The 9,627-nt window shown below is 44.1% G+C and overlaps 8 non-coding genes across 8 annotated transcripts; all 8 read right to left on the reverse strand.

Annotated features, from left to right (window-relative positions):
* Positions 1 to 224: 224 nt before the first annotated feature.
* trnas-aga (transfer RNA serine (anticodon AGA)) lies at positions 225 to 305 on the reverse strand. Its single transcript has one exon. It is a non-coding gene; the product is annotated as a tRNA-Ser (tRNA).
* Positions 306 to 524: 219 nt separating this feature from the next.
* trnad-guc (transfer RNA aspartic acid (anticodon GUC)) lies at positions 525 to 596 on the reverse strand. The gene has a single exon. It is a non-coding gene; the product is annotated as a tRNA-Asp (tRNA).
* A 1,576-nt stretch (positions 597 to 2,172) lies between these two features.
* On the reverse strand, positions 2,173 to 2,253 carry trnas-aga (transfer RNA serine (anticodon AGA)). Its single transcript has one exon. It is a non-coding gene; the product is annotated as a tRNA-Ser (tRNA).
* A 219-nt stretch (positions 2,254 to 2,472) lies between these two features.
* On the reverse strand, positions 2,473 to 2,544 carry trnad-guc (transfer RNA aspartic acid (anticodon GUC)). The gene has a single exon. It is a non-coding gene; the product is annotated as a tRNA-Asp (tRNA).
* Positions 2,545 to 4,125: 1,581 nt separating this feature from the next.
* On the reverse strand, positions 4,126 to 4,206 carry trnas-aga (transfer RNA serine (anticodon AGA)). The gene has a single exon. It is a non-coding gene; the product is annotated as a tRNA-Ser (tRNA).
* Positions 4,207 to 6,075: 1,869 nt separating this feature from the next.
* trnas-aga (transfer RNA serine (anticodon AGA)) lies at positions 6,076 to 6,156 on the reverse strand. Its single transcript has one exon. It is a non-coding gene; the product is annotated as a tRNA-Ser (tRNA).
* Positions 6,157 to 6,375: 219 nt separating this feature from the next.
* On the reverse strand, positions 6,376 to 6,447 carry trnad-guc (transfer RNA aspartic acid (anticodon GUC)). Its single transcript has one exon. It is a non-coding gene; the product is annotated as a tRNA-Asp (tRNA).
* Positions 6,448 to 9,285: 2,838 nt separating this feature from the next.
* trnas-aga (transfer RNA serine (anticodon AGA)) lies at positions 9,286 to 9,366 on the reverse strand. Its single transcript has one exon. It is a non-coding gene; the product is annotated as a tRNA-Ser (tRNA).
* Positions 9,367 to 9,627: the final 261 nt, after the last annotated feature.

Raw genomic sequence — 9,627 nt, forward strand, 5'->3', positions numbered from 1 at the left:
ACAGATGCCTCAGACATCTCGAGGGGTAGACAGGCTGAATCACTGTCGCAACTTTGACTGATGTTTGCGATTTTTGAAACGGATGTATCGTGACTATTGCAGATTAATAAAAATGAGAAAAAAATGTCAAAGTTGAAAGGAGTGGGACGTTATTCCATCTATCTCAGGATCAGTTTGGCAGAGAACCGGTTAAATTGTGAAATGGAATGAAAAATGCTGAGAATCGTAGTCGGCAGGATTCGAACCTTCGCGGGATAACCCAATGGAATTCTAGTCCATCGCCTTAACCACTCGGCCACGACTACTGCGTCGCTAGCTTTTTAAACGTTACTCAGAAAAAACTTAGTCATCCATGTCTTTGCAGCAGACGGCCAAAGACTCCTGAAAAATTCTCCGTTTGCTAAAAATCTGGACGAGGCAATCTCATCTACCTGTATTTTTACAGTTCTATATTGCTCTGGAACTTTTTAATATGCATCTCTTCCAAGAAACAGAAGTAAAATTCGACATCTTGAAACAACTGCCTCTCTGTCGGGGAATTGAACCCCGGTCTCCCGCGTGACAGGCGGGGATACTCACCACTATACTAACGAAGACCTGAAGGGTACCAGTTTTGTCAGAGCAGGAATCGAGTCACTGTGAACAGAACTGGACACCATGAGAAGTCGACAGACACATTGAGAGACAAAGACAAAGCGACAAACAGGGAGAGACAGACAGCGAGATAGAGACAACGGGAGACAGAAAGTGTGAGACTGAGAAGGAGAGGCAGACTGAGTGAGAAAAAGACACAAATATGTACATATACAGAGATGTGTGTGCGTGATCTATTAAGAGAGAGAGGGAAAGAGTGAGAGAAAGACAATGATAAACACAGTGATAAGGAGAGAGACAGATAGAGAGAGAGTGATAGAGATTAAAACAGAAAATGATGGAAATACTTCTCAGCTTACAGGCAGGGACTAACAGAGACAGGCAAAGACATGGACAGACCGAAATGATGGGAAAGAGAGAGCCAGTCAGACAAAGAGTCTGAGAGAATCCCATTGGAACAGACGTGGCACCGTGAGAAAGAGACAGATTGAGAGACAGAAACAAACAGAGAAACAGGGACAGACAGAGTGAGTCAGACTGAGAGAGACAAAGACTCAAACATACAAAACTCTCTGAAGAGAGAGAGGCAGAAACCGAGCGACACAGATACATTTCACAATTTCATTTCATTATCGGTTCAGAGTGTCACATTGTTACAGAAAATTGCTGATTCAACCGATGAAAATCCGCTCTCACTGATCAGAATGGGAGGAAATCCGTGTTAAATTAAAGAGACACCAGGAGTGGGGGACGAACCCACGCGGGACAAACCCATTGAGTTTTAAGGCCAACGCATCAACCACTCGGCTATTCTGGTCCTGTGAGAACCTGGATTCTGTCTCTGTGAGAATCTGGGCTTCAACCCCAACCCCACATACAAACACATACACATCGGCTTTCAGTGAGCATTTATGAACATTTTTAGTAATATTGACACAGGGGCAACACTCCTATTCTTTTTCGAGTACTGCACTGGGAACTTTCATATCCACCCGAGGGTGCAGACGGAGCTTCAATTTAACATTTCATCCGAAAGTCAACAGCTTCAACATTGCAAAATTCCCCAAGTGCTGCACTTGAGTGTTCGCCAAGATGATATGCTCAAGTCTCAGGCGACTTGAACACAGAAACTCCCGATTCAGTCGAGAATGCGGCCACTGAACCAAAGCCGATACAAAAGTTCACAATCGTATTATTTTCCACAAGTCTTTTTTATAAGTTCCAGGACATACCAAATTCATAGTGATGATTTCCACAGACAGTTGCACATACACAGAGACAAAAAAAGAGATAGACAGACACAGAGACACACACACACACATAACCAAAAATTTGCACGCACCAACGGGCATGTACAGATGCCTCAGACATCTCGAGGGGTAGACAGGCTGAATCACTGTCGCAACTTTGACTGATGTTTGCGATTTTTGAAACGGATGTATCGTGACTATTGCAGATTAATAAAAATGAGAAAAAAATGTCAAAGTTGAAAGGAGTGGGACGTTATTCCATCTATCTCAGGATCAGTTTGGCAGAGAACCGGTTAAATTGTGAAATGGAATGAAAAATGCTGAGAATCGTAGTCGGCAGGATTCGAACCTTCGCGGGATAACCCAATGGAATTCTAGTCCATCGCCTTAACCACTCGGCCACGACTACTGCGTCGCTAGCTTTTTAAACGTTACTCAGAAAAAACTTAGTCATCCATGTCTTTGCAGCAGACGGCCAAAGACTCCTGAAAAATTCTCCGTTTGCTAAAAATCTGGACGAGGCAATCTCATCTACCTGTATTTTTACAGTTCTATATTGCTCTGGAACTTTTTAATATGCATCTCTTCCAAGAAACAGAAGTAAAATTCGACATCTTGAAACAACTGCCTCTCTGTCGGGGAATTGAACCCCGGTCTCCCGCGTGACAGGCGGGGATACTCACCACTATACTAACGAAGACCTGAAGGGTACCAGTTTTGTCAGAGCAGGAATCGAGTCACTGTGAACAGAACTGGACACCATGAGAAGTCGACAGACACATTGAGAGACAAAGACAAAGCGACAAACAGGGAGAGACAGACAGCGAGATAGAGACAACGGGAGACAGAAAGTGTGAGACTGAGAAGGAGAGGCAGACTGAGTGAGAAAAAGACACAAATATGTACATATACAGAGATGTGTGTGCGTGATCTATTAAGAGAGAGAGGGAAAGAGTGAGAGAAAGACAATGATAAACACAGTGATAAGGAGAGAGACAGATAGAGAGAGAGTGATAGAGATTAAAACAGAAAATGATGGAAATACTTCTCAGCTTACAGGCAGGGACTAACAGAGACAGGCAAAGACATGGACAGACCGAAATGATGGGAAAGAGAGAGCCAGTCAGACAAAGAGTCTGAGAGAATCCCATTGGAACAGACGTGGCACCGTGAGAAAGAGACAGATTGAGAGACAGAAACAAACAGAGAAACAGGGACAGACAGAGTGAGTCAGACTGAGAGAGACAAAGACTCAAACATACAAAACTCTCTGAAGAGAGAGAGGCAGAAACCGAGCGACACAGATACATTTCACAATTTCATTTCATTATCGGTTCAGAGTGTCACATTGTTACAGAAAATTGCTGATTCAACCGATGAAAATCCGCTCTCACTGATCAGAATGGGAGGAAATCCGTGTTAAATTAAAGAGATACCAGGAGTGGAGGACGAACCCACGCGGGACAAACCCATTGAGTTTTAAGGCCAACGCCTCAACCACTCGGTTATTCTGGTCCTGTGAGAATCTGGATTCTGTCTCTGTGAGAATCTGGGCTTCAACCCCAACCCCACATACAAACACATGCACATCGGCTTTCAGTGAGCATTTATGAACATTTTTAGTAATATTGACACGGGGGCAACTCTCCTATTCTTTTTCGAGTAATGCACTGGGAACTTTCATATCCACCCGAGGGTGCAGACGGAGCTTCAATTTAACATTTCATCCGAAAGTCAACAGCTTCAACATTGCAAAATTCCCCAAGTGCTGCACTTGAGTGTTAGCCAAGATGATATGCTCAAGTCTCAGGAGTGCTACTTGAACAGACAACCTCCCGATTCAGTCGAGAATGCGGCCACTGAACCAAAGCCGATACAAAAGTTCACAACCGTATTATTTTCCCCAAGTCGTTTTTATAAGTTCCAGGACATACCAAATTCATAGTGATGATTTCCACAGACAGTTGCACATACACAGAGACATATATAGAGATAGACAGACACAGAGACCCAAACACACATAACTAAAAATTTGCACGCACCAACAGGCATGTACAGATGCCTCAGACATCTCGAGGGAAAGACAGGCTGAATCACTGTCGGAACTGTGAATGATGTTTGCGATTTTTGAAACGGATGTATCGTGAATATTAAATAGTGAATATAAAAATGAGAAGAAAATGTCAGTGTTGAAAGGTGTGATACGTTATTCCATCTATCTCAGGATCAGTTTGGCAGAGAACTGGTTAAATTGTGAAATGGAATGAAAAATGCTGAGAATCGTAGTCGGCAGGATTCGAACCTGCGCGGGATAACCCAATGGATTTCTAGTCCATCGCCTTAACCACTCGGCCACGACTACTGTGTCGCTGCCTTTTTAAACGTTACTCAGAAAAAACTCAGTCATCCATCTCTGTGCAGCAGACGGCCAAAGACTCCTGAAAAATTCTCCATTTGCTAAAAATCTGGACGAGGCAATCTCATCTATCTGTATTTTTACAGTTCTATAGTGCTCTGGAACTTGTTAATATGCATCTCTTCCAAGAAACAGAAGTAAAATTCGACATCTTGAAACAACTGCCTCCCCGCAGGGGAATTGAACCCCGGTGTCCAGCGTGACAGGCGGGGATACTCACCACTATACTAACGAGGAACTGACGGGTACCGTTTCGGTCAGAGCAGGAATCGAGTCACTGTGCACAGAACTGGACACCATGAGAAGTCGACAGACACATTGAGAGACAGAGACAAACCGACAAACAGGGAGAGACAGACAGCGAGATAGAGACAACGAGAGACAGTAAGTGTGAGACTGAGAAGGAGAGGCAGACTGAGTGAGAAAAATACTCAAATATGTACATATACAGAGATGTGTGTGTGTGATCTATTAAGAGAGAGAGGGAAAGAGTGAGAGAAAGATAATGATAAACACAGTGACAAGGAGAGAGACAGATAGAGAGAGAGCGATAGAGACTAAAACAGAAAATGATGGAAATACTTCTCAGCTTACAGGCAGGGACTAACAGAGACAGGCAAAGACATGGACAGACCGAAATGATGGGAAAGAGAGAGCCAGTCAGACAAAGGGTCTGAGAGAATCCCATTGGAACAGACGTGGCACCGTGAGAAAGAGACAGATTGAGAGACAGAGACAAACAGAGAACCAGGGACAGACAGAGTGAGTCAGACTGAGAGAGACAAAGACTCAAACATACAAAACTCTCTGAAGAGAGAGAGAGAGGCAGAGACCGAGCGACACCGATACATTTCACAATTTCATTTCATTATCGGTTCAGAGTGTCACGTTGTTACAGAAAATTGCTGATTCAACCGATGAAAATCCGCTCTCACTGATCAGAATGGGAGGAAATCCGTGTTAAATTAAAGAGATACCAGGAGTGGGGGACGAACCCACGCGGGACAAACCCATTGAGTTTTAAGGCCAACGCCTCAACCACTCGGCTATTCTGGTCCTGTGAGAACCTGGATTCTGTCTCTGTGAGAATCTAGGTTTCAACCCCAACCCCACATACAAACACATGCACATCGGCTTTCAGTGAGCATTTACGAACATTTTTAGTAATATTGACACGGGGTCAACAATCCTATGCTTTTTCGAGTAATGCACTGGGAACTTTCATATCCACCCGAGGGTGCAGACGGAGCTTCAATTTAACATTTCATCCGAAAGTCAACAGCTTCAACATTGCAAAATTCCCCAAGTGCTGCACTTGAGTGTTCGCCAAGATGATATGCTCAAGTCTCAGGCGACTTGAACACACAAACTCCCGATTCAGTCGAGAATGCGGCCACTGAACCAAAGCCGATACAAAAGTTCACAACCGTATTATTTTCCCCAAGTCTTTTTTATAAGTTCCAGGACATACCAAATTCATAGTGATGATTTCCACAGACAGTTGCACATACACAGAGACATATAAAGAGATAGACAGACACAGAGACACACGCACACATAACCAAAAATTTGCACGCACCAACGGGCATGCACAGATGCCTTAGACATCTCGAGGGATCGACAGGCTGAATCACTGTCCCAACTTTGACTGATGTTTGCGATTTTTGAAATGGATGTATAGTGAATATTGCAGATTAATAAAAATGAGAAAAAAATGTCAAAGTTGAACGATGTGGGACGTTATTCCATCTAACTCAGGATCAGTTTGGCAGAGAATCGGTTAAATTGTGAAATGGAATGAAAAATGCTGAGAATCGTAGTCGGCAGGATTCGAACCTGCGCGGGATAACCCAATGGATTTCTAGTCCATCGCCTTAACCATTCGGCCACGACTACTGCGTCGCTGCCTTTTTAAACGTTACTCAGAAGAAACTCAGTCATCCATGTCTGTGCAGCAGACGGTCAACGACTCCTGAAAAATTCTCCGTTTGCTAAAAATCTGGACGAGGCAATCTCATCTACCTGTATTTTTACAGTTCTATATTGCTCTGGAATTTTTTAACATGCATCTCTTCCAAGAAACAGAAGTAAAATTTGACATCTTGAAACAACTGCCTCCCCGTCGGGGAATTGAACCCCGGTCTCCCGCGTGACAGGCGGGGATACTCACCACTATACTAACGAGGAAATGACGGGGACCAGCTCGGTCAGAGCAGGAATCAAGTCACTGTGAACAGAACTGGACACCATGAGAAGTCGACAGACACATTGAGAGACAGAGACAAACCGACAAACAGGGAGAGACAGACAGCGAGATCGAGACAACGAGAGACAGTTTGGGTGAGACTGAGAAGGAGAGGCAGACTGAGTGAGAAAAAGACTCAAATATATACTTATACAGAGATGTGTGTGTGTGATAGAAACATAGATAGAAACATAGAAACATAGAAAATAGGTGCAGGAGCAGGCCATTCAGCCCTTCTAGCCTGCACCGCCATTCAATGAGTTCATGGCTGAACATGAAACTTCAGTACCCCCTTCCTGCTTTCTCGCCATAACCCTTGATCCCCCGAGTAGTAAGGACTTCATCTAACTCCCTTTTGAATATATTTAGTGAATTGGCCTCAACTACTTTCTGTGGTAGAGAATTCCACAGGTTCACCACTCTCTGGGTGAAGAAGTTTCTCCTCATCTCGGTCCTAAATGGCTTACCCCTTATCCTCAGACTGTGACCCCTGGTTCTGGACTTTCCCAACATTGGGAACATTCTTTCTGCATCTAACCTGTCTAAACCCGTCAGAATTTTAAACGTTTCTATGAGGTCCCCTCTCATTCTTCTGAACTCCAGTGAATACAAGCCCAATTGATCCAATCTTTCTTGATAGGTCAGTCCCGCCATCCCGGGAATCAGTCTGGTGAACCTTCGCTGCACTCCCTCAATAGCAAGAATGTCCTTCCTCAAGTTAGGAGACCAAAACTGTACACAATACTCCAGGTGTGGCCTCACCAAGGCCCTGTACAACTGTAGCAACACCTCCCTGCCCCTGTATTCAAATCCCCTCGCTATGAAGGCCAACATGCCATTTGCTTTCTTAACCGCCTGCTGTACCTGCATGCCAACCTTCAATGACTGATGTACCATGACACCCAGGTCTCGTTGCACCTTCCCTTTTCCTAATCTGTCACCATTCAGATAATAGTCTGTCTCTCTGTTTTTACCACCAAAGTGGATAACCTCACATTTATCCACATTATACTTCATCTGCCATGCATTTGCCCACTCACCTAACCTATCCAAGTCACTCTGCAGCCTAATAGCATCCTCCTCGCAGCTCACACTGCCACCCAACTTAGTATCATCCGCAAATTTGGAGATACTGCATTTAATCCCCTCGTCTAAATCATTAATGTACAATGTAAACAGCTGGGGCCCCAGCACAGAACCTTGCGGCACTCCACTAGTCACTGCCTGCCATTCTGAAAAGTACCCGTTTACTCCTACTCTTTGCTTCCTGTCTGACAACCAGTTCTCAATCCACGTCAGCACACTACCCCCAATCCCATGTGCTTTAACTTTGCACATTAATCTCTTGTGTGGGACCTTGTCGAAAGCCTTCTGAAAGTCCAAATATACCACATCAACTGGTTCTCCTTTGTCCACTTTACTGGAAACATCTATTAAGAGAGAGAGGGAAAGAGTGACAGAAAGACAATGATAAACACAGTGACAAGGAGAGAGACAGATAGAGAGAGAGCGATAGAGACTAAAACAGAAAATGATGGAAATACTTCTCAGCTTACAGGCAGGGACTAACAGAGACAGGCAAAGACATGGACAGACCGAAATGATGGGAAAGAGAGAGCCAGTCAGACAAATAGTCTGAGAGAATCCCATTGGAACAGACGTGCACCGTGAGAAAGAGACAGATTGAGAGACAGAGACAAACAGAGAAACAGGGACAGACAGAGTGAGTCAGACTGAGAGAGACAAAGACTCAAACATACAAAACTCTCTGAAGAGAGAGAGAGAGGCACAAACCGAGCGATACAGATATATTTCACAATTTCATTTCATTATCGGTTCAGAGTGTCACATTGTTACAGAAAATTGCTGATTCAACCGATGAAAATCCGGTCTCACTGATCAGAATGGGAGGAAATCCGTGTTAAATTATAGAGACACCAGGAGTGGGGGACGAACCCACGCGGGACAATCCCATTGAGTTTTAAGGCCAACGCCTCAACCACTCGGCTATTCTGGTCCTGTGAGAACCTGGATTCTGTCTCTGTGAGAATCTGGGCTTCAACCCCAACCCCACATACAAACACATACACATCGGCTTTCAGTGAGCATTTACGAACATTTTTAGTAATATTGACACGGGGGCAACTTTCCTATTCTTTTTCGAATAATGCACTGGGAACTTTCATATCCACCCGAGGGCGCAGACGGAGGTTCAATTTAACATTTCATCCGAAAGTCAACAGCTTCAACATTGCAAAATTCCCCAAGTGCTGCACTAGTGTGTTAGCCAAGATGATATGCTCAAGTCTCAGGAGTGCGACTTGAACAGGCAAACTCCCGATTCAGTCGAGAATGCGGCCACTGAACCAAAGCCGATACAAAAGTTCACAACCGTATTATTTTCCCCAAGTCGTTTTTATACTTTCCAGGACATACCAAATTCATGGTGATGATTTCCACAGACAGTTGCACATACACAGAGACATATAAAGAGATAGACAGACACAGAGACCCACACACACATAACTAAAAATTTGCACGCACCAACGGGCATGCACAGATGCCTTCGACATCTCGAGGGATTGACAGGCTGAATCACTGTCGCAACTTTGACTGATGTTTGCGATTTTTGAAACGGATGTATCGTGAATATTGCAGATTAATAAAAATGAGAAAAAAATGTCAAAGTTGAAAGGTGTGGGACGTTATTCCATCTATCTCAGAATCAGTTTGGCAGAGAACCGGTTAAATTGTGAAATGGAATGAAAAATGCTGAGAATCGTAGTCGGCAGGATTCGAACCTGCGCGGGATAACCCAATAGATTTCTAGTCCATCGCCTTAACCACTCGGCCACGACTACTGTGACGCTGCCTTTTTAAACGTTACTCAGAAAAAACTCAGTCATCCATCTCTGTGCAGCAGACGGCCAAAGACTCCTGAAAAATTCACCGTTTGCTAAAAATCTGGACGAGGCAATCTCATCTACCTGTATTTTCACAGTTCTTTATTGCTCTGGAACTTTTTAATATGAATCTCTTCCAAGAAACAGAAGTAAAATTCGACATTTTAAAACAACTGCCTCCCAGTCGGGGAATTGAACCCACGTCTCCGACGTGACAGG

This window comes from Pristiophorus japonicus, unplaced genomic scaffold, assembly GCF_044704955.1.
Source record: "Pristiophorus japonicus isolate sPriJap1 unplaced genomic scaffold, sPriJap1.hap1 HAP1_SCAFFOLD_334, whole genome shotgun sequence".
Classification (NCBI taxonomy): domain Eukaryota; kingdom Metazoa; phylum Chordata; class Chondrichthyes; family Pristiophoridae; genus Pristiophorus; species Pristiophorus japonicus.